Below are 21,567 nucleotides of genomic sequence, written 5' to 3' on the forward strand. Positions count from 1 at the left end.
TAGACGTTCACTGACAGCCTCCTGGGCTCCATGCTTTGGCGGATTTAAGCAGCGGTCGCCGGAAAAGGCCTGCATGTGAAGTACATTAGGTTACTGTGAGATGGCATGCAAATTGTAGCCTGTTTTGTAATAAAAGACATATAATCGCAGACACCTTCACCCGTCGCAGAAAGCTGTTCTTCAGTAAATTTGCTGTGGGAGAAAAATTGTCGCTTAATATGATGACAAACATTCCTTGCTACTGTATCAAAAATCTGGCAAGGTCGTCCCACTAATCTTGTGCGCAAATTTTAGTGCGGTAAAAAAAGTTAAATCCGAAAAACTGAAAGGTATCTTTTTGTTCATTACAGTATATATAGCTTTCTCAGGGTTTAGCAGCAGACAGAACAGAAATTCGTCTTGGTCGGAGGAATTTTTGATCAACTGCGAAGCTCCTGAGAACTGTATAGCTTTCCTTTTTTCCTGTGTAGCCCTTGACTTCGTTCACGTGAGTAATAGCTACCTAATTGAAATTACTCCACATTTAAATTGACTCCTGAGCTTCCAGGATAAATGATCCTAGGATATCATTCAGATATCCCATGGAAATTTACAGAGGTTGTTTTTCGTCGCCTGACGGACATCCCCTGTACAGCTTTACAATGTGTATATTTGATCGGAAATATCGACTATGGAGATTCAAAGCGCGCCGTCTTTGTGTTACGTACTTTGCTAGGGACTTCTACTTATAACGGCACGATAAGCCGAGAGTAAATTAACAAGACAATCCAACGTTCATGTGATTCAGATTTCGCACGTTCATAGAATTTAGGTGAAAATTCTCTACTTTTAATTTTTCTTCTCTTATTGTACTTATCTGTCTGCAGAAAAGAAGAAGTTGTCATCCCGCAGCAAGCAGTTCACCGCCTGTGTCTTGGCTACTCCCTCGTAGTGGGTATGTGCCATTTTATTTGAGGCTAACCACCCAACCAAATGCAACTTGTACGTCTGTGCGTTTGTACCACTATGCGCCCTGGCCAATCCCCCGCCGTGGGTATGTGCCATTAAGCATGAGGACATCATCATCATCAAATGCAACAAATCCCCTTCAGCTTTCCAAGTTGTTAATGGCGGTTGGCTCCTTCAGGTCAGCCGTTGGACAAGTGAACCCACCTCACGAGAAGTGAGCTGCGCGTCGTAAAGGGAGAACGAGCTGCACTGCTAGACTCGCGTGCTCGTCATTTTTTTCCTGGTTTACACTGCAGCTCTTGCAGCAAGCACATGGTGTTAGTACGATAACTGTGCCAGTGACGGCCAGCCATATATGTACTAAAGATGCAACGCCTTCTTGCACACCTGCTCCATCCACCTCGAAGGAATCGAAGCCATTACAGTCGAAACCGCCGTGCCTCGTCTCGTGTCTGACTCCCTTTGTCTCGCTCGCGTCTATGCCGAAAATGACGGCTTATTTCCGTCCCCGAGCAACAAGAGCGGGCCGATTATCTCCGCGGCGCGTCTGGCGGTCGTTCGATCGATCAACGCTCTCATAAGCGCCTCATGCACCGCCGCTCTCTCGGCAAGGGCTTCGCTAGCACAAAGAAGCTGTTCCAAATGTGTATCGCGGCTAGGAAACACTCTATAGCGCCCACGGCAGCGGCAGCAGCAGCAGCAGCAGCAGCAGCACTACATTTTCTTCGAAACCGTTTCTTCGCTTCTCCCCTCTTCTTTTCGACTCTTACCTCCGTCTTTTCCCTTTTCTCACTCACTCGTTCTTTCTCTTTTTTTGAACACACCCTCGACCTCACACTGCAGCGCCAGGAGCACTCTGCCCTCGCTGCCTGCTACTTCTTTCTCCTTGCCCATTGTCAGGGCCCCTCCTCCTCCCTCGTACCTTCCTCGGTGCTCCGCCCCCGACCGACGTCAGGCAACCAATCGGGCTATCGCTCCTTCTTGGGATGGGGGGGAGGAATCCCCCCCCCCCCCCTTTCTTTCTTACCTTCGAGAAACGCGTTCGCATCCCCCCCGCTGTCCCCCCTCCTGAAGCCGTGTCCTCCCGGGCAGTCTCGTGGTCTGCTTGCACGCGGGACATGGAAGGGTCCGTTTGGCTGGGTTTCCAAACGCGGTTTTCCGAATTAGCATACCCTACATTTCTAAATCTCCCCCTCCTCCTTCTAAATCTGCCCCTCCTCCTAGCAGCAGCCGCCATGTCGGCTTGCCCAAGCCGCCCACTTTCCATGACTTCTGGCATCTTCGCCCCTGCACTTTTTATCTTCTCTTCTGGCGCTAATCGAAGTTATATTGAGGGGAATCCGCCGGTATCCGTCCAATCTCGCCATCGACCTACCCCCCTCTACCGCGACCACCACCCCTTCTGGTTGTACACACGTGCGATCTTTCTGGCTTGCGTTTAGGCTGTGCGTTTCCGCGCTCTAAAGGCAGAGCCGGCAACCCAAGTAGATGATGACGAAAGAAGCAAGCAATAAGCAAATAATAAAAGAAGCCCCCAAGAAGTTAGGGCGCGGGGAAGAGGTGTCCCGGTGAGACCGCATGCGTGCCTATACCTGCGGAGAAGACCTTGACGTTGCTCTCTCTTTCTCTTCCATTTTTTTTTTTCTGTGTGTGTGTCTTGCCCTGTACGTTTCGAAGGCTATTTTTCGCCACAGGCTGAGCTGCCTACCTCTCGGCTATAGAGCGAGCGTGCCCGCAGGCACGTCCCCCGTGCTGCTCAAGGCGCCGGTTTGACCATGGTGCCTGCAGGGGAATGCGCGCTTGTTGGGTTATCGATGCCGTCGCGGTCACAACACTCGGGGCTGGCCTGTGTGGCGGAGCTTCATTGCCATTACTCGCATGCCTCGTCACAATCTCGTCGCGGCTGTTGCTTTGCACTTCGGCGATCGCCCATTTGAGAAGAGGTGGCAAATGCGAAAGCCGCGGGCTCCTGACGTCGGTGGAAGGAGTTTTGCTTTGCCGCGATTTGGCCGCGGTCTCCGCTATACGGACGGCGCGTGAATGTTGACGCAGCTGTGTAGTTAGAGTGCTCGCGCCAAATTGGTCTCACGTGAAAGTGTGTCTCGATATGGTGCTTGCATCTCCTCCGCACATTTTGCCGTTCAGTCATTCCATTTGTGACTGAACCACGACGGGGCTTTTGTGCGAAGCTCGATGAGTACGCAGTCACTTTAGAACTAACAAGGGAGAGATATAGTTCTTTATCGTAAAAGCAGAGGTTTTAGCTGTCGTTTTTGCCTTTCCCATATTCTACTTCGGGGACGGACGGGTATTGGAGCGAAAAAGGCAGAAGAAGAATGTAGAAAGTGATGAAGGGAAATGATAATGCGAAGAAAAAAAGTCCTGGAATTTCGATATACACGTATTAAATGCTTATAACAATAAGTTTAAAGCTTTTGGAAAAGGCCAATATTCCTGAGAGATTGGCAAACAAGAAGTGTAATGAGCGATGCTGCGGAGATGGACCGAGGAAATGCCCTCAGTATAACAAAAAACTCACATTCCTACCACACATAAACACCCTTAAAAGGAAACTTCCCGATCCCTGAATATACTAAAAATACTCTCATGAAAACACTGTGGCTCTGATAGGCCATGTCTCTTACAAATTTACCGCACTGTAGTACGCTCTACCTTAGATTATGGATGTATAGTTTATGGTATATTTAATTGGGAGATGCATTGGGGTGCAGCTCCTCTGTTTTAAACTGGTAGCGTGCTCTACCATCTAGCTGCCGCGGTGGCTCAGTGGTTATGGTGCTCGGCTGCTGACCCGGAAGATGCGGGTTCGATCCCGGCTGCTGCGGTCTCATTTCGATGGAGGCGAAATGATAGAGGCCCATGTACTGTGCGATGTCAGTGCACGTTAAAAAGCCCCAGGTGGTCGAAATTATACCTCCACTACAGCGCGCCTCATAGCTTTGGCACGTTAAGCCCCATGCATAACCAACCAACGTGTTCTATACCATCGATGTGATGAACTGGAGATCGAGTCTATGCCGCTATGCTAAATACCGTGCATGCCGATAGTTGATTGGACTTACGACCTTCGGCTACCCGACAGTATACATACCTGTGTCTAAGCGTAAAATACAGACATAGCTCACAACTAGCCGGCCAATTTACATCACCATACATGCTATCAGGCGACCTCACAAAGTTCTCAACTTGCGCTCCAGCATAGGACGTCGGCCTCGACCGCGTTCGCTGATTGCTGCAAATTTGTTCCGTCTGTCCACCAGCCCAGCTATTTGCTTTTTGATGTGCGTACAAGCGAGGCATTTGAGGTATGCGCCAACAGGAGACGCATTCCATTTCATTTTTTTACAGGGTGCTTTTGCGATAGCGCTTTGCGTCTTTATCTTTGGTCTCGTGAAGTGTGCGGCTGTATGAAATTTCACTCATCAGCATATATGGCTCATAGAATGTGTTTCCTTGGGTTGAAAGCACTGCAGCAAAGAAATTTCGTTATGCTGTATGAACGCGTGCGGGCATATTCGCAAGGACACTTTATTTGATGCGCAATAGTATGGCTAATAACGCATGGTATCATGACATCTCTTGACCACAGGAATCTCATTACACGTACTTGTAACTCTACGAAGGGGCAATTCTTTGGATGATACCATTCAATTATAACTGCCAGATTACCGAGTGCGCTTATACCGAGTACCGAGTCTACAGAGTCTTATCGAGTACGCTTATAACGGTTTCATATACGTTTCTGGCAACTTTTTACATGCTGGAAAGAATTTCTGACACGGCGCAATGACGTCGACGAATGTCTTGATTCTTAGATTGAGCCTGAAAGCACAGCAACAGTACTCGATGTACTGTCTGACTATTGATTTGGAAAACATTGGTGAATGTCAAGAGCACCAGAAGACGTGCTCGTACATCTATCGATGTACGCGCTTGGTTCTTTTTATGTGCTACGAGCCACAGAAGCGTTTTTGCTAAACTTGTGTAGGCATCTTTGTACCGCGTGTGACACTGCCGAACACTTTCGTCACTCGCCTGAGTGACGTAATCAAACGAACTTTCGTACTGCGAGCTGCTTCCGGTAGAGGGTTGCCAGAACGAGGTGCCGTAACGCACTGAGTTTAGAAAGCTGAATTTAGAACACAAGGAACCCGAAAATGCGAAGGACGTGACGCCCGAGACTGACACAGAAGGTCGAGCTGCTCATTTATCTGAGTGACGTCACACGCCACTCTGAGCGCAGGTTATCGGGCAGGAAATAGCAGTAGTGTGTCCAGTTCATCCTATATATACGCTAAATGAAACGCGGAGGTATCGCTGCTGTAGTAACTTTAGCTTTATTATATACCAGGGCTTTCCAAATTACTCTCCCGCTTTTAAACGACGAAAAAGTTCGCTTAAGTCACTAAAACGCTAATGTTGCCGGCTTCACTGCATATAATGGCGCATTTAGGACCATTCCCCTTCGTAGGTGTTCTTGAAATCCTCAAGCAGCGATTGTTCGCATTGAGAGAGAAAGAGAGAGAGAGAGAGACTCTTTAATGAAGAGCAGAGAATTTAGCCGGCGTTTAAAAATCGCTGGCATGCTACTCTGCGTAGGGAGGGGAATTTGGGAGATAAAGACAGAAGGAGAGCAGAGTGGAAGAGGTAAAAAAAAAAAAACGAAGATAAAATGCGGCCATGAAATGGGTACTAAGGATGCAATGGCGACGTATACACGTTCTTGGCTAAAAACTCCAAGCAAAATGTTCGCCGCATTTTTGTTGTGTCTGGAGTACGCTTTTTCTCATACCGATATCTACACTGTTAGTTTTAAGCATGCGATTTTTTCACGGATGGTGAGCCACGTTCGGCAGGCAATATTCGCATAGAAAGCAGCGCGAACTGAAAGGAGCACGAGACAAAGAAGGTATAGACGAACAAATGTTGCTCTTGAACAAAAAAGAATTCAGGAAAAAAGCATGTCTGTATACGCAGACAGAAAAAAAAAAACTACCAATAAAATCCTGGGTATAAAATCACCCTCACCCGTCTCTTTAGCAATTGTAATTGCAAACGAAATTCTTCCCGTGAAAAGGTACAAAAGTCTAGCTGACTCACAGACGCCCCTCTTTTTCAACGAAGGATCGTGGTCTCGCATGTGAGTTCATCTTTGTGGCGAAAAGACTGTGCGTGTTAGACAGGATCGGAGTGCAGCAATGCATGGTCATTCCGCTTTACATTTCGGTGATGAGACATCAGGGGCTAAATTATAGGTCACTCTTTAGAGGGGGCGGTTGGCCTTCCCCGCGGCTCAACCATGTATTTCGTCGACTTTTTTTTTTTCTCCGACAAATGGGGTTAGGCAAGGTTTTCCTATGCAAAATATCTCTCCCCGCCCCCCTCCCCCGATAAATCTTACCCTTTGAAACGTGCTCTCTTTAAGGGTGGTATAGAACACACCTATTCGGTTGACCAATTTGTACACTTCCGTTCTCCCAAGATCGCGAAATGTCATAATCCACAACTACTTCACATGAAACCTACGTTGTGGCATAGTTTACGTCACACTCAGTCACTTATTACGCTCATCTTTATTTAAATGTAGCTGGCACAGCGTTTACATGGGCGCTGAAATAACTACCCGCACACCCAACATAGCACTGCGCTTAAGCGTATCCTTAAAATCATATAGATAATGTATCACTGTAGACTTGTTACATATTTCTTCAACTGTGGCTGCCAAGTTTTGCATGGTTAGAGCTCTAACTTTACTGCATTGCATGGTCAGCTTGTCGCAAGTGCAAACAAGCGCAGCATTGTGGAAACCATCCGGCATCTGCATGGCTACCAACGTTTTGATCTGCGGAGTGTAAATGCATGATTTTTGAAGCCGTGTCCAGACATTCCAACGAAACATTGTTCTTAAAGGTGCACTGAAGAGGATTCTGAACTCGTCTTTTTGCCGCGGGAACTCGATCCACACGTTCCTAGCATTCTTAGAAACAATGACTTCTTGCCCTGTGTGGCCGATTTCCCCAATTAAAATGAATTAAATTCCGGCTCCCGCCTTTTTTTTTTAATTCTGCCTCGTACGATGGGCGGAGTCGACCAACGCGTGGAGCGCCTTTCACCCAGTCCCGTGGAGGCTTTGCTTTCGCTTTATTTTGTTTTTTAGGTTTCCATGAATAAATAGTTTCATTCGCAGATAATACAGCCGCAAAATAAGCCCGCAGAAATAAAAATACGCGCGGACTATTTGCTACCACGGACTACTACGTATTACTCCGCCGATGGCAGAGCGGCAAGCCGCCACTGGACTGGCTGAAAGGCGCTCCACGCGTTGGTCGACTCCGCCCACCGTACGAGGCAGAATTCAAAAAAAAAAAGCGGGAGCCGGACGTTAATTCGATTTAATTGGGGAAATCGGCCACACAGGGCAGTAAATCGCTGTTTCTAAGAATGCTCGGAACGTGTAGATCGAGTTCTCGTGGCAAAAAGACAAGTTCAGATTCCTCTTCAGTGCACCTTTAATGCACTTGGAGTGACATGCCTTCAAATCTAACAGCGGCTTTTTTTATCTGTTTGAAAACGTGCTCTTTAGAAATGCACGCACTCAAACCTGAAAACTGCACGCAGCCGACCTCCGGGGCTCACATGGGAATCACAGACTTGATCTCGTTTGGTGAAACCGCTCTAAAAGTTTCCAGCCACAGCATGCTCTTTTACTGATGACGACCTAATGCGCAAGACTACTACTACTCATGCGCAAGACTAATGCAAGTTTTACAGAAAAATGTAAAAAATCTTTTCAGCTCTTTTGTGCAAATATATGCTTTCTTTCCGACATTATATTTCAGTTAGCGTTGTGTCCTGTTCGTCAGCTCTTCTTATTCTCCATTCGTTCTGCTGGCATCAAAGAAACAGTGCACAGACCATGTGTCTATGGGTCAGTCGATGGGTCATCTTCAGGGAATACAAGCAGTTCACTTGCTAAGCCAGATCTGTAGGCATATTTGTGTGTGTTGGATTGGTGAATTGTCGTCGGGATGCGATATCTTGTCAACGCATAAAAAACTAAGAAAATGAAGCAAGCAAATTTTCGTCTTACGTACCTCTCCACCTTTAATTAAGTGCAAGCCACTTGAACTGGTGCATTTATGTCGTGACTTTCATGGAACCTTGTGTCATCAACCTTGTGAAATAGAGTACTTAAACGTCTCAGGTCTTGGTCGCAGGTTTGCGTAGGATGATGGGCTGACCGCGTCATGTGATGTATGCAAAGTCCCCGAAATTGCAGCTAAAATCCAGAGCAAATATTTATAAAATATCTTCATGCGTTTACAAAGCTTTAAAGATAGATTAGGAATGGATGTAACTCTTTCTATTTTTTTTTTTTGCGCCTCGTATTCATGACAGACACACACAAGCACCGATGGGGAAATGTATAAGCATCGCTATATCTTCACATCAAAACTTGCATCACGTTGTTTGCTCCTACCTGGTAGAACGCTTGGAAACGAAAATAGAGTATTCGTGTTCTTTCTCACATATTGTCCGCGCTTTATGGTATGGAAATGGCTTTAGCTTAAGGAGACTAGATTCCACAGTCTCGAGCTGACGACCTATTGCAGCTCACCAACAGCAAGGTGTATACACTCAAATAATACAGCGCAAAACTTGTATACACTACAGTTTCATGACGCTGCTTTCTAACATTGACTATACGCCCTCAGACTTCGTAATATCCTCGCGGACTGACGCATAGAGAATTAATTTCGGGATCCGACTTTGCGATAGCTTTTGTGTTGTTATTTTCACCACTAGTCACCATATAAAATGAAATTAATCATGCGTTAGTCTTGCCGTTTTCGGCTGTTTTAACCTAATGGCTCAGACAGGTATGTTAAACAATTTTCTTTGCGTTGCTCTGAACCATTTCACGAGGGCATGATATGCTGTAGCATTTCTCGGCATGCCTACTTCCCCGGATTCTTTCTATTCGTCGGAAAAAGCTCTAATAGGTTATCACTATCAGCTGTCGCTGTTATGTCTATGCCCTGGATGAGGTCAGAAAACTTTTTTCTAAGTCATTTTAATTAGATTACTTCAGATACACGTAGTTTAACTATTGACTAGGCACGTAACTACCAGCAGTGCGGGTTATGTGCGTAAGGATAGTGTTAAAACCGTGTCCAGCGTTCTTGGACAGAAATTTCGAATAGGAAAATTGTAAGACACTGTTATTGAAATATTGAAGGTAATGGTCCATTCCTCTGATGTGTAGCAAAATCTTTCTTGTAATTTTTTTTTCCGCCGCTCGCATCGAGCATTCAAGACTGCCGTAGAAAACGAATGGGGAACGCTTTTGACGATAGCGAAAACGGTAACAGCAAAAAATGCAAACCTGTCGACAGAGAATATGTGGATATATCTATTGTTATAGTGAAATCTTACAATATGTGAAAAAATTGCGCACATTTACTCTTTCCTGTTCAGAAATGCTTTTCTCCAGAATTGTTGGGTACGGGCACGCCACGTAGGAGAACAGAACTGAAAAAACGAGAGCTGGATTCGCGAGGCTCTTTGTACTTATTATCGCCTTTCGATCGGCCAGCGCTTCGGCTGTCACGCTTCGTTAACCTTCACGCATGATTAACTATCATGCAGCTAGCGAGCGCTCGTTTTGTAAGTCTGTTCTTTCATCTTGGGCCCGGGCTGTTTCCTTAACATGATGTCGCACTATCCCAACTATAAACTTCATCCAAGTATATTTCTTGTGTATATGTATACCTGTAGGTTCTTTTATGAGCCATGCTGTTCTCGACCATTCAGCAACCTAAATTACTTGTAGAACACTTTATTGAACTAGTCTGTTGTTCTGTGCTCAGTTTCAATTTAAACTTCGTGGTCTCTTGAAAAACCATGATCTTAAATTGCACACAGTCTAACGCACGCAGTGGTTGACAGTGCGAAATGTTCGTTTTAGCTCATGAAGCGTTGTCATCCTGCGGCAGTAATATTATGCAACGATATCCACGCGCTCCGCCCTCGTTGCGATGGTGCGATGTCGCCTAAACCAGATGAGGCAGAGTATTGATCGGCGCCTGGCTCATTGTCGGACGCTTTGCATTAAGCCCCGTAACAGATCCGTGCACGGCTTTACAAATGGATATAGCATATACTGGACATCGCGAGAGACTTGCGGCGGTTCCTTCTCGAACAGGTCACGCTCTTTTCGCATCCATTCTTGGGTTGAACTGGTCTGGTATATAGCGAAATTATGCGCACGAAGATAATCCTTTTTGATTAACTCGAATACAGCATACTTAACCTAACCGTGGTATAGGCTGAGACCATGCTGCTGGCTTGGTGACTGGCAATTTGATCATGTAGTGCGGGAATCATCGCGCAGAGACTTCAATGCTGGCGCTATTAACTTCAAAATCCAGACTGGTATATAAGTTTGTCCTTGTCTTGTTCAAGCATGGATTTTGATCTTCGTCGCTGATTACAATGTTTTTCTTATTTGCTCTTATTCGAAAAGTGTCTGGAAGCGCGACAAATAATGTCACCCCAAAACGCTTCCAAGATTTCAGCAAAAAGTGGAAGTATCACTCGTTTTCGGTCCACAAGGGTGGGGGGGGGGGGGGGGGGGAAAGTAAAAGAAAATGACAGAAGCAGAGCAAGGAAGTACTGGCGTACGCATACAACCAAGCACAGAATCACAAAATTTTACGCACAGCGACTAAATGCTGCTTTCTGGGTCTGCGACTGCGTATTTTCTGCCGTGTGAGGTCAGCGCATAGATGCGAGCTTCTTCACTGTTCTTACTCTCATTGGTTAGGATCTTGATTATCATATGAGGGCTCTATCCCTCGTCTGTTTACGGCCGAGCAGCTGTCAAAATGTTAGGATGGAAGCGCAAACGAAGTTTCTCCGCTTATTTTTGACCTCGTCAGTTTGCTCGAGTCATCAAACTCGTGGACCTGGCGCCATAAAAACACTGATCATACGAGTCAGGTGATTACGTATAGTTGTATGGCAGTGGAGGGCGGTTAGTTTTCACTCGACAGGCGAGGCCACCGGTTTTGTCACGCACATGTGCGCACACATTTTCCCCTACTCCATGGGGATATGCGCACGTGTGCATCGTATACAGCTACGCTGCTGACTGAAGGCAATTTCGTACACATTTTGATCATCACCGAGACCTCACAAAACTGCAAAGGTGCACATTTCTTTTGTGTGCAGAAAAAAAAAATAATTCGCCGAGAGAAAGAAATTTCGTTGTTAGCTCCATATTGAGTACATTCATATCCTCATTACTATTTTCGCTTCTTTTTGAATGAAAACCACAAGGAGAGGAAAACAGGTAGTAGAATAGTATTGGGATGGAGTGCATTTGGCAGGTATACTTTCAGGTCATGAATAGCGGCTGACCAGTATCCCTCAAGAGGATAATATATATTAAGTGTTGTCTGTACTCACCCATGCAGCAGAAATTGACTAACGAAAAGCCTTGAAAAAGAATTAATTGGCAGTGCAGCAAAATGAAATAGAAAGTTTTGGAATCGCCGTACGATAAACACGGTAACTAACTGCACTTATCGTAGTTACCGTAGTGACCGTGCTCCAGAAGAGGCTAAACAAGCCTGGATATATAGTATACAACGGCAACCCCTGTTACCGTATTTCTCGTGCTGCTGTCCGGCTGTGCTAAAGCTCTCTGGTGGCAGAAGTAAAGTGAGGATACAGGAAGAGAGAATATAGGGTTACGAAACAGATGCGAATTTAAGCTGTACTGGTGGAGCCCCGTATGAAAATATTGGCTTATTGCTTTTGCATCGCTCTATGTGATGCCAAATAACGAGGGGGCAGATGTCGTGGTTTTGGCAAGTTTTTAGATTTTCAATCGGCAGAGGAAGTCAGGGAGAGCCGACGGTGCGCTGACCGTGATGAAACTTGGTCGCTGGGCTCGCAGTCAGAATACGCCGCCTGAAGTGGCCGTACTACATTTTATTAACAGGACTGATCGTAATGAGGGCCATTTTTGCTGGAATAAACTTCAGACGCCTTAATTTTTTTTCCTCTTGCAGCTAGTCACCGTTTCTTGCATGGTCTAATCCTACTTTTTCATCATGTTTTAAAATGTTTATTGAGGCAGACTGCCGCAATGCTAACATTGGCGCTGCCATCGGCAGCACTGCTACCTGGAAAATAACGGTGTCTGGTGCCTGTGACAGAATCATACCACATTTTGTATCTAGATATAGGACATATAGATATCTTATTTTCTTGTCAGTCCTTTAAATCCAAATTAGTGTTGTAATGTCAGGGTTTGCGCACATCGACTGCTAGAAAGCAACATTCTCATATCGAAAACTTATGTTTCAAACTGTTCTGCCGTGTTTCTCAGCCTCGCATACGGGTGTTCGTTTATGTTGGCGAGGAGCTTTGGACTGCCACAAAGATGATATAGCCGTTGAAAGTCAGTATACTGTCTCTTTAATGACATTCTAGCTGAGATCAGAAGAAGAAATGGGTGTAATCGGAATATGACACAAGGAGAACAGGCTGCTGAAAGTAAAGAAGTTGGCTCGAATGGAAGACAAACACCGCAGGCAGCAACAGAGAGTGAGGTGTGCGTGTGAGATGATAAAATTTGCAGGGATATGTTGCCGCAGCTGGCACAAGACAGGGTTTACTGGCGATCGGGATCGTAGAATGGGCGTATAGTTGGGCTGAAGATTATGGTGATGGTGACGATGATGCTGCAGCTTGGGCTCCTCACTTGGGTCCAGAAACTAATGGCATTCAGTCATTCAGTTGAATTCATTTCGAAGTTTACGTTTTTAAGCGTATAGTCTGCCCTTATTCTTAACCTCCGTCATCGCGCACGACAGAAGCTCAGAACGTTAATGAGCGTTAGCAGTGCCTATACAAGATCGGTTGGTTTTACGGTACATCAAGACGATTATATCATTTTCAGACCTCGCCAGAAGTTCGGTAGGTCATCGTAAATTGAAATATATTCTGCAAGTCCGAGGTTTCCCGTTAACCGCATAAAAAAAAATTCAGCCGCATGTCCTGCAGTTCCCTACGCTTTCAGAAACATGCGGCAAAGTTTTATTACGTGTATTTCGTTAAACACATATGCGGCAAAATATGTTTTAAAATCAAAATTACAAATGATCTCATGTGAAAGCACAGAAACTTGGGAGTTATTTGACCTGGAGGAGGAATCTGAATTACACAAAGCAACCAACTAGAAACTCTGCTCAGAGCTCCCTTGTTGCTGCGCGATTCCTGGAAATGTGGCTACACTTCTGTGCATAGCACAGTAGAGCCCGCTGACTTCCAATATACTTAGGCTACAGAACTAATGTGTTTCGTATAGACACCGTAAAATACAGATCTCCATTATAATGTACGCGAGGTGTGACGAAAATTTGCGCTGATTCAATGCTAGTCAATCCTATGGGTACGAGTGCTCTCAAAACAAGCAGTTTGTTAATTAGTGGCTAGTTAGAGATAACGCTGGTAGATTGATACAGATGTGTTACTCCTTTCAAATGTTCCACTCCTTCGTATAGCGTGTCTCTGGCGTTGCATGCGTATCGCAAGAGGGTGACACATAGTCATTCAGACGAGTCTGCCTCTAATAGCTTCTGGGAAAGCCTCGCTGCCATTTCAAATTGGTCTGGCTAACGACGCGCGGTCTCCGTCTCGCGTATTGGTTAGCGCGAGGCCGTCCAACTGCATGGCAACGTTCTTGACCACACGCGTTAGCGCTTCGTTATATGCGCGCAACATAAGAGCGAGTTTCCGAGAAGGGGCAAGTCATGGTCTTGCGGCAACCCGTTTCGCGGCCGAATTACCTCGCTGCCTGCATGGCTGTGGTGTGGACTTTCGGAGCATGTATTCAGTTATATTCCCGGCTGTACGCGTTCGCGTATACGGCGTCGGCGCTTTGTAAACGTGTTTGTCGGGCTACGCTTATTTTCCGTAGACGTGGCGTCTCTCGTCCTGTTGTCTACGGGCTGAGCGCCTATACGTGCCAGAGGATGTGACAAGCCGGTTAAAGCAAAAAAAAAAAAAAAGATATAGAAATGGAAGGACGTACGCCCTTCGCGTACGCCATCATCCGTCTGGCGCAACGTCCTTTTCCTGTCTGGCGCAGATTTCAAAACGCTGACACTGACGACTATAGTCGCGGCTGGTTACTAGTTTTTATTATTCGCGTCCGCTTCTGCGAAGAACCAACTGCCTATACACGCGGGCCCGGTTCTCCTTGCGCGTATTCTCTAAACGTCGTACTTTTTGTATTTGTGCAGCTCGCGAACCTCTTTCATATCTGGAGATGAATGCATTGCCAGTAAAATGAAATAAAAAAAAAGGAGTCCGCCATCCGTCTTACCTGGACAGTTGTTGGATGGCTCCTCCTTCGTCTATAGAATGGCTGTTTCGCCCGTTTCTGAAACAATGTAGCTTGGATACGCTTATTCATTGTGCTCTTTTGAAATCCGTATATCCTGCGCACAGACATCTTCCCTGCATTGCTGTTGAGTAGAATAACCAATGTGAACAACCGAGAATAGCGAATGTACAAGTCTGACAGAGAAAGAAAGAGTGACGTCGATGGCAATGGCATGCATTCTCGGTTTTTTCGCAGTGTTTCGGGGTGAAAAAATGTGACGCTGACTGCTGGACCTCCCTTCCAGCTCTCCTTTTCCCAACGAAAGCGGGCGGTGATGCAACTTCTTGTCTACGCTATGCAAAAATCTGCCGGTGGCGTCCGCTATGAATTTTATGATGGATAAGAAGCAACGGTATAGACGATGAGAGCTCGGCTATACTATATTATTGACAGACTTTTTAGCTGTGCGCATGCATCAGGCCTTGCAGGCTACCAGCATGTTTTAAACGTGACCCGTGCAGACGGTCGCACGTCTATTCGATGACAGCCACCGTCTATTACTCTTAGTCATATGCGTTGTAGTGAAAGCTGCCAAGTACTACGCACTCTTAGCCGAAGATCGGTAAAATACAAGGCGTAAGCTTTGCTGCACCTATTCCCCGTTATTAACGGTTAGTCCTCGGAGAGGCTGACTGGAGCTGATATCATCTCTGAGAAGAATATAGTGGTTTGGCCTTTTTAGAGACATGGGGCTGTGGGAACGCAGTTAGTCCCCAAGAAAGAAACTCTTTTTCCTAAACAGTAATCCTTCATAGTTTACAGTTACCAATGTGTAGAGAGAGAGAGAGAGAGAAACTCTTTAATGAAATATAGAGAATTTAGCCGGCGTTTAAAAATCGCTGGCATGCTACTCTGCGTAGGGAGGGGAACTTGGGAGATAAAGACAGAAGGAGAGCAGTGTGGAAAAGGTAAAAAAAAAAGAAAACGAAGATAAAATGCGGCCATGAAATGGATACTAAGGATGCAACGGCGAGTATTGATGTGGCCTATGGGATGATGGAGTGCATAGTCCGACAAATGGGCTGACGAAGTTCACTGCGTGAAGAATGCATGAAGGGAACGTGCAAGTGAATTTAAAGCTTATCGAGATGTCCAATGTCTTTTAAATATGCAAATAGAAAGTTCATTGCAAGTCTCTGTTGCCTAAGGCGCGCTAAGGGACCTAAAACTTTGTCCATTGTTAGGGGCGCTGGGCAGAGCTTCTGCATGCAATGTTCATAGTAGGCTCGTTAGCATGCGCAGGGCACTCAAGCAGGATATGTTCCACGGTTTCTATCGAGGCACAGTTGTCACAATGCGGACTGTCCATTTGTCCAAAACGGTATCGCAAGCCATTTGTATAAGCAGCATTCAGACGAAGTCGGTGGTAAAGTGTTTCCAGATGGCGAGGAATTCTGGGTGAGAGTCTTTATCGAAGATGTGAGTCGATTGAGGGAAGAAATTGGTTCTGATGTGTCGGCAAACTCCAAAGCCGATACGCTTCTTCGGAAGCAAATCTTTTAGCCATTTGGGACGCTTCGGATTTCGTGAAAAAAGTTCGCATGTATCTCCGATGTTGATGGCCCGTTTGATGGCCCTTACGGGCCGCTTCATCTGCTTTTTCATTAGCCAGAATGCCACAGTGAGCAGGTACCCACTGAAGTACCAACGTGTACTTCGCTCCATAGAGAATGGCCGTAAGCCTGGCAGCATTCGTTGACGGCGTACGACTTCTTTATGAGAATTTCTGTTTTTTTCTGAATGCTGCTGTGACGTGGTCGGTAATCCGGTGCTGAGCAGGCAGCTCGCACGATCCTCGGCCAGCCATGTGTAACCCTGCCACGCCTTGTTTACCTTTCGTCGCCTTCTATTTCTTGGTCTATTCGCCCGGCAACGTGCCCGCTGTCGTCCCCTCTCGGCCACGAAAGACAGCGAGGGTATATATTCAGAAACAGTCGAGATGCATCCCATAGCGTCGCTAAGGCTGGCGATGGCGACGAAACACAGCTGTGGGGAAGCCAGAGGTGGGTGTCTAAGACTGTGTTCAAGAGGAATGTCTTGTCAGTGCGCCAGCGTGTCAAAATTTTTAAGCCACTAGCTGCTCCGAACAGTTAGTCCGGTTGGAAACGAACGGTTATTCCGCGGGACTAATGGTTATGTCTGAACAGTTAGTCCCCGATTGATAAGCCCATGTGACACTTTTTTCCTAGTCGAAAAGGGGAAAAAATGTGCCTTTCACATTTGTATATTCGCCAGGGACAGGTTTAGTTCATTAGACAAAGTGAATCATCGACGTCATTTCTCTGATAACATACCTACGATTCCGTGGTGGTTCCTTGCATGCCCACTGAACAAAACCGTGTCATGGCTTCATGGCAGTGCGGCACTTTGGCACACTTCTATCGAGGACCACTTTTACACTGTTCGGCAACCGAGGAAAGGCGAGACTAATCACAGTTAAGTCATTTATTTCTTGCAGAAAACCACATTCGCTCACAGGAGCATCGCATTCGGTAGGAAGGCGTAAAGGTTGAGAATAATCATCTGAGGTACGACGAAGGTTACAAGATTACAAGCAATCCATACATACAAGCAAGAAAAAACTTATAATAGCTAAAAGGAATTTAGAAATATGCTAGATGAAAACAAGCGCACACAAGGAGGAAATGAAGTCTACAGTTGTGAAGCAAAGTGCGTTTTCGATTTTAAGAGCTTGTTCAACAGCACTGGACTTAATTCGATACACTCAACATCCGATGGAGGCGAATTCCATTAAAAGCTCCTTCGGGAACGAAAAAAACATTGAGAGGCTAGTCTTGTCTGTCAGCTGTCACCTTTAATTTAGGCCTAAACACAGGGAGTAGGGTTATGGCATTAGGGTTTTTACCAGCCGAGGTAGCACTGTGGGCTATCAGGCAACCCAAGAAGGGAGGGATGGGAGCACATCGATTTCGAGCACACTAACGTGAACGGAACTCTTGACGCAACAGCTGGGACCGTATAGATGCGTGGTCACAGCGTCCCCTTTGAAACAGAATAATGGTGAATTTCATCAGAATCCCTCTGAAAATTTTACCATGCTGTGGCAAAATTCTGAAATAAGGTATTAGGCTATAGACTTAAAATTCAATGTTTGAAACTTCTGGAGGGCGGCGTTTTCCAAACAAAAAGTCTGTGTTTTTTCTTTTACTGCCCTTAACTAGGAGTGATGCATTGCACTTCTCGTACTTTGCCGGCTTTTTTTTTTGCCTCCCGCGGTTTCCCCGCATGTTGGAGCCAACAAAGTATTTTGTAAATTTGTGATTGCTGCACACACACAATTGGTGTGAATTGGTGTAGTTAGGTATTTGGTACCCTTCACGCTTTTGTTCATGTGAAATATTTGTTATATTTCATGTTTCTACTGTATTAGATATTAGTTTCATTTTGAACGCTTGTGCTGTTTTCTTCAAGTAAGTATTTGTGTTGACCCCCCCCCCCCCCTTCCCCCTATGTAATTCTCTCTCACGGTAGCCCATAGGGAAACTTTAAATAAATAAAACAAATATAATCTGCTTTAACGATCGAATCTATTATCGGGAGGCTAAATTTCGGAACGGGGCATTCAAGAGCGTTTGCATATACTGTCGTCTGATACATCAGTGCACAATACGATATATATGCATGAGTAAGTCTTAAAGATAAAGATCGGGAGGGACCTCCTGTTAATATTGAACACATGTGCAACAGTTATCGAATATTAGCACCGACTGCATCAGTTTGACAGGGAAAGAAATGCGTATTCCGAAGACGGACAAAATATGCATGCTTAAGTTTACTTTCAGTGTTACATGCGATGAATATTTGACTTTACTTTGCAATAAATTCCAAATTTATTTGACCTAAAAGCCTTCTGTGAACTTGTCGTAGTTAGCCTTCGGCTGTGGTATTAAGTTATCACATATAGCAAAGTGAATATATTCAAAGCGACGAATCTAGCTTTAATTGACCGCACAGAGGGCTGTTTCTTCTCAAAAAACGTATACACTAAGACTCTCGGTAAATGCACATCATAGCTGTGGACTGCCAGTACGATAGCCTTATAGAATACGTTCTTCGCTGCCAACGAATATCACGGTGCCCTCGTGGTCAGAAACTCCTGCGGCGCCTTCATACATATACGCTCCACTGCCGTCAGTATCAACTATGGCTCAGTAAAAGCTATTGTGCTTTTATTGATACACAACAGAATGGTTGTTGAAGACGTATTGAGGATTTGTTTACTTTATGGCAAATTGGCCGCTGCGCTTTTTTTCTTTCATTTATGTTGCGTTGATTGACTACTGAAACAGAAAAACAATGCATCCTCATGCACTCCACTTCCTGCTGCGCTTTTGGACAGGAAAAATATCCGTGCATGCAAAATACACATTGCAACATGTATTTCGATTATGCAGGTTTCAGTCGAAAAGTTAATATTATTACGCATAAACGCCAAGCTAATGAGCCGCCGCGGTGGCTCAGTGGCTATGGTGCTCGGCTGCTGTCCCGAAAGACGCGGGTTCGAATCCGGCCGCGGCGGTTGAATTTCTTTGGAGGAGAAATTCGAGGCCCGTGTACTGTGCGATGTCAGTGCACGTTAAAGAACCCCAGGTGGTCGAAATTTCCGGAGCCCTCCACTACGGCGTCTCTCATAGCCTTAGTCGCTTTGGGACGTTAAATCCCATAAACCAACCAACCAACCAGCCAAGCTAATGTTTTCTTCCATGTTCACGAAACCAACAACGTATGTTCAATTTGTGCTTGAGCGTTTCTAAACAACATCGTATTACCAGGGTCCCCAAATGCGAGAGAAAGCACCTTCATCATCACCCTAGAGACAGCAGTCAAGTGACAACAAGGTTTTGAAGGAGGCATTACAAAACAGCACGAACAATCGCTACAATGACGCACTCACAGCACTCAACTTCAAGCTCATGCTTATATACTGGGTTTGAAGAGCTTACTAACAAGTCTTGGTGGTGAGTTGTCACTAGGCGCAAATTTGTAAAAGATTTTTACACCACGTGCGCAATTTATGGCTGACAGAAACCAAGATGTTTAACTGCAAAGTTTTGTTAGCTGAAGCCCATCTTTACTGCTCACGCATGAAACAAAATAAAATGCAGGCTTTGAAGTCGATGCTTAAAGTGGTCTTCTGCTGCTCTGTAAAATATTTCGTGTCGCAGCTGTGTTTTAAAACGTTAAGTCAATATTTCATAAATAGTGCTTAAACTTTCTACCTTCGACGTTAATATTGAGCTTTGGCTTGAGTGTCGCAGTGGCAAAACGTTTCAAACAACAGCGACGTGTGGAAGAAAGCCAACATTCACTGAAACAGAGGAAAGCATAGATGAATGTTTGCATTTTTTTCCTTTAATTTTAGTGTTCATCGCATGAAAATTAGTCGTGTAATCATTTTTTACCTGAAGAATAACTCAGTAGAAAGTTCTCCCTCCTTGTCTGCTAATTAGCGATGTGTATTCCTTGCGACGATATACATTAAACGTAAATACAATGTAATTATCCATTACCAGTGTATATGCGCTAATATATATTCTACTGAATTCGTATTGCATGCCTTCAAGAACTTCTTGGTTTCATTGAGTTTATTTTGAATCAATGAGAAAACAGTATGGCGTCAAAATAAAAACAAAAATTATCTTTATAAGGTCATTGAAGCATATTTTCTGCACCTGGCTCATCGGACTCGCAAAAATTCTTCCTAACCTGGAATGGACCGAGCAATCTTCGGCCCGAGAAGTTTGGAGCACTGCGTATCGATAGATCGTCTTCATCGATAGGTTGCAAATTCTTAAAAATCAATCGCGAAATTGCGTTCTAGAATCAATTTTATGTCGTCAGTTCACAGGCTGACGATTGGGGAATAACAATAATAACAATTGCAGATTTCAGGCTTGTTCCAAAAACCGCACGAAATAACGCGGCATTCATGGCTTTACGCTACGTGACGAAGTACCAAGGCAAAGGACTGTATAGAGGGGAACCTCGTATTAGTAATTAGTGTATTTTATGAGGGTTTAACGACCCAAAGAGACTCAGGCTATGAGTGAAACCGTAGTGAAAGGCTCCGGAAATTTTGACCGCCTAGGGTTCTTTACGGTGCACTGACATCACGCAGTACACGGGCCTCTATAATTTCGCCTCCATCGAAATTCGGATCGAACCCGCGTCTTTCGAGTCAGCAGCCGAGCGCCGCAACCACTGAGCCATCGCGGCGGCAAATGAGCAGAACAAATGTGACTGTACATGGCAGTTGACAAAAAGAAAGCATAAACTGCAGTCACGAAGCTAAACTACGCGGCTGAATAGAACAGAACTGTAGATATTATGGAGCACCTTACATCGCTGAGATGGAAGGAAGGCTGGGAACAGCACTGAAAATCGGTAATTGATCGAAGAACTCACGAAGGAACTTCGTAGCAGCAATTTCCAGCTGTACTTAATTTTTATGTGCAACGGCGGTTGAAAAAGGCAGAGCCCTTGTCTGCTATGCGGTCGGCGTCCCTGTTCAGATCATGTGGTGCCATTACATTTCGCATAGTGAGGGTAGCAAATCAGTGCAGGCACATCGTAACAGTTCAAGCAATTCGAATCCGTTAGTTTTAGTTCAAAGTGGCGTGATTTCTTCCTGAGATTCCATTATTTGCTTTATTTCACCATTAACGAAATGCAAAGTATTGCAGTATCCCTTAGCAACAAGGAATTGGCTTACATCACTTCACATGTGACATAAGTTTGATCTTCACGGCCCTTTTCACACTATCTTCTTACTTCTTTGTGTTATGTTTTTGTATATATACCCTTCCGTCCTTCAATAAACCCAAGTTGATAGTCAGCGCTTGTCTTGTTGTTGTCCCGCCTTTTTTGCGCTGTTCACCAGTATGATTGCAGTAAAACGTTTCGCAGTCCTTGCCAAGAAGTTAGCGTTGATGCCATTCATGCATAGTGCCATATGCATACATGTTCAACAGCGAAATAAATGAGCAGACCTTAACTCCAGTGTGTCCGTGCTTTGAATTAGGGCGTTTTCAAATTGTCTTCTTCTGTCAGTGGCGCACAAATTGCGCATTCTCAATTTTGCTGCTGGGGACTTAAAGAGGACTCTTGGAGGAGGCGGT

At 45.2% G+C, this 21,567-nt stretch overlaps 1 protein-coding gene across 3 annotated transcripts in view; it reads left to right on the plus strand.

The window, feature by feature from the left end:
* Window positions 1-21,567, plus strand: part of LOC149340904 (uncharacterized) — a 347,683-nt gene that overhangs the window by 28,854 nt on the left and 297,262 nt on the right. For all 3 annotated transcript variants that reach the window (XR_016283661.1, XM_089549827.1, XM_089549826.1), the window contains exon 2: window positions 867-934. The gene's annotated coding sequence lies outside the window, so the exon portion shown is untranslated. The remainder of the gene's footprint in view (window positions 1-866; window positions 935-21,567) is intronic.

Source organism: Amblyomma mixtum, chromosome 6 (genome assembly GCF_055824585.1).
Source record: "Amblyomma mixtum isolate Tamu chromosome 6, ASM5582458v1, whole genome shotgun sequence".
Classification (NCBI taxonomy): Eukaryota; Metazoa; Arthropoda; class Arachnida; order Ixodida; family Ixodidae; genus Amblyomma; species Amblyomma mixtum.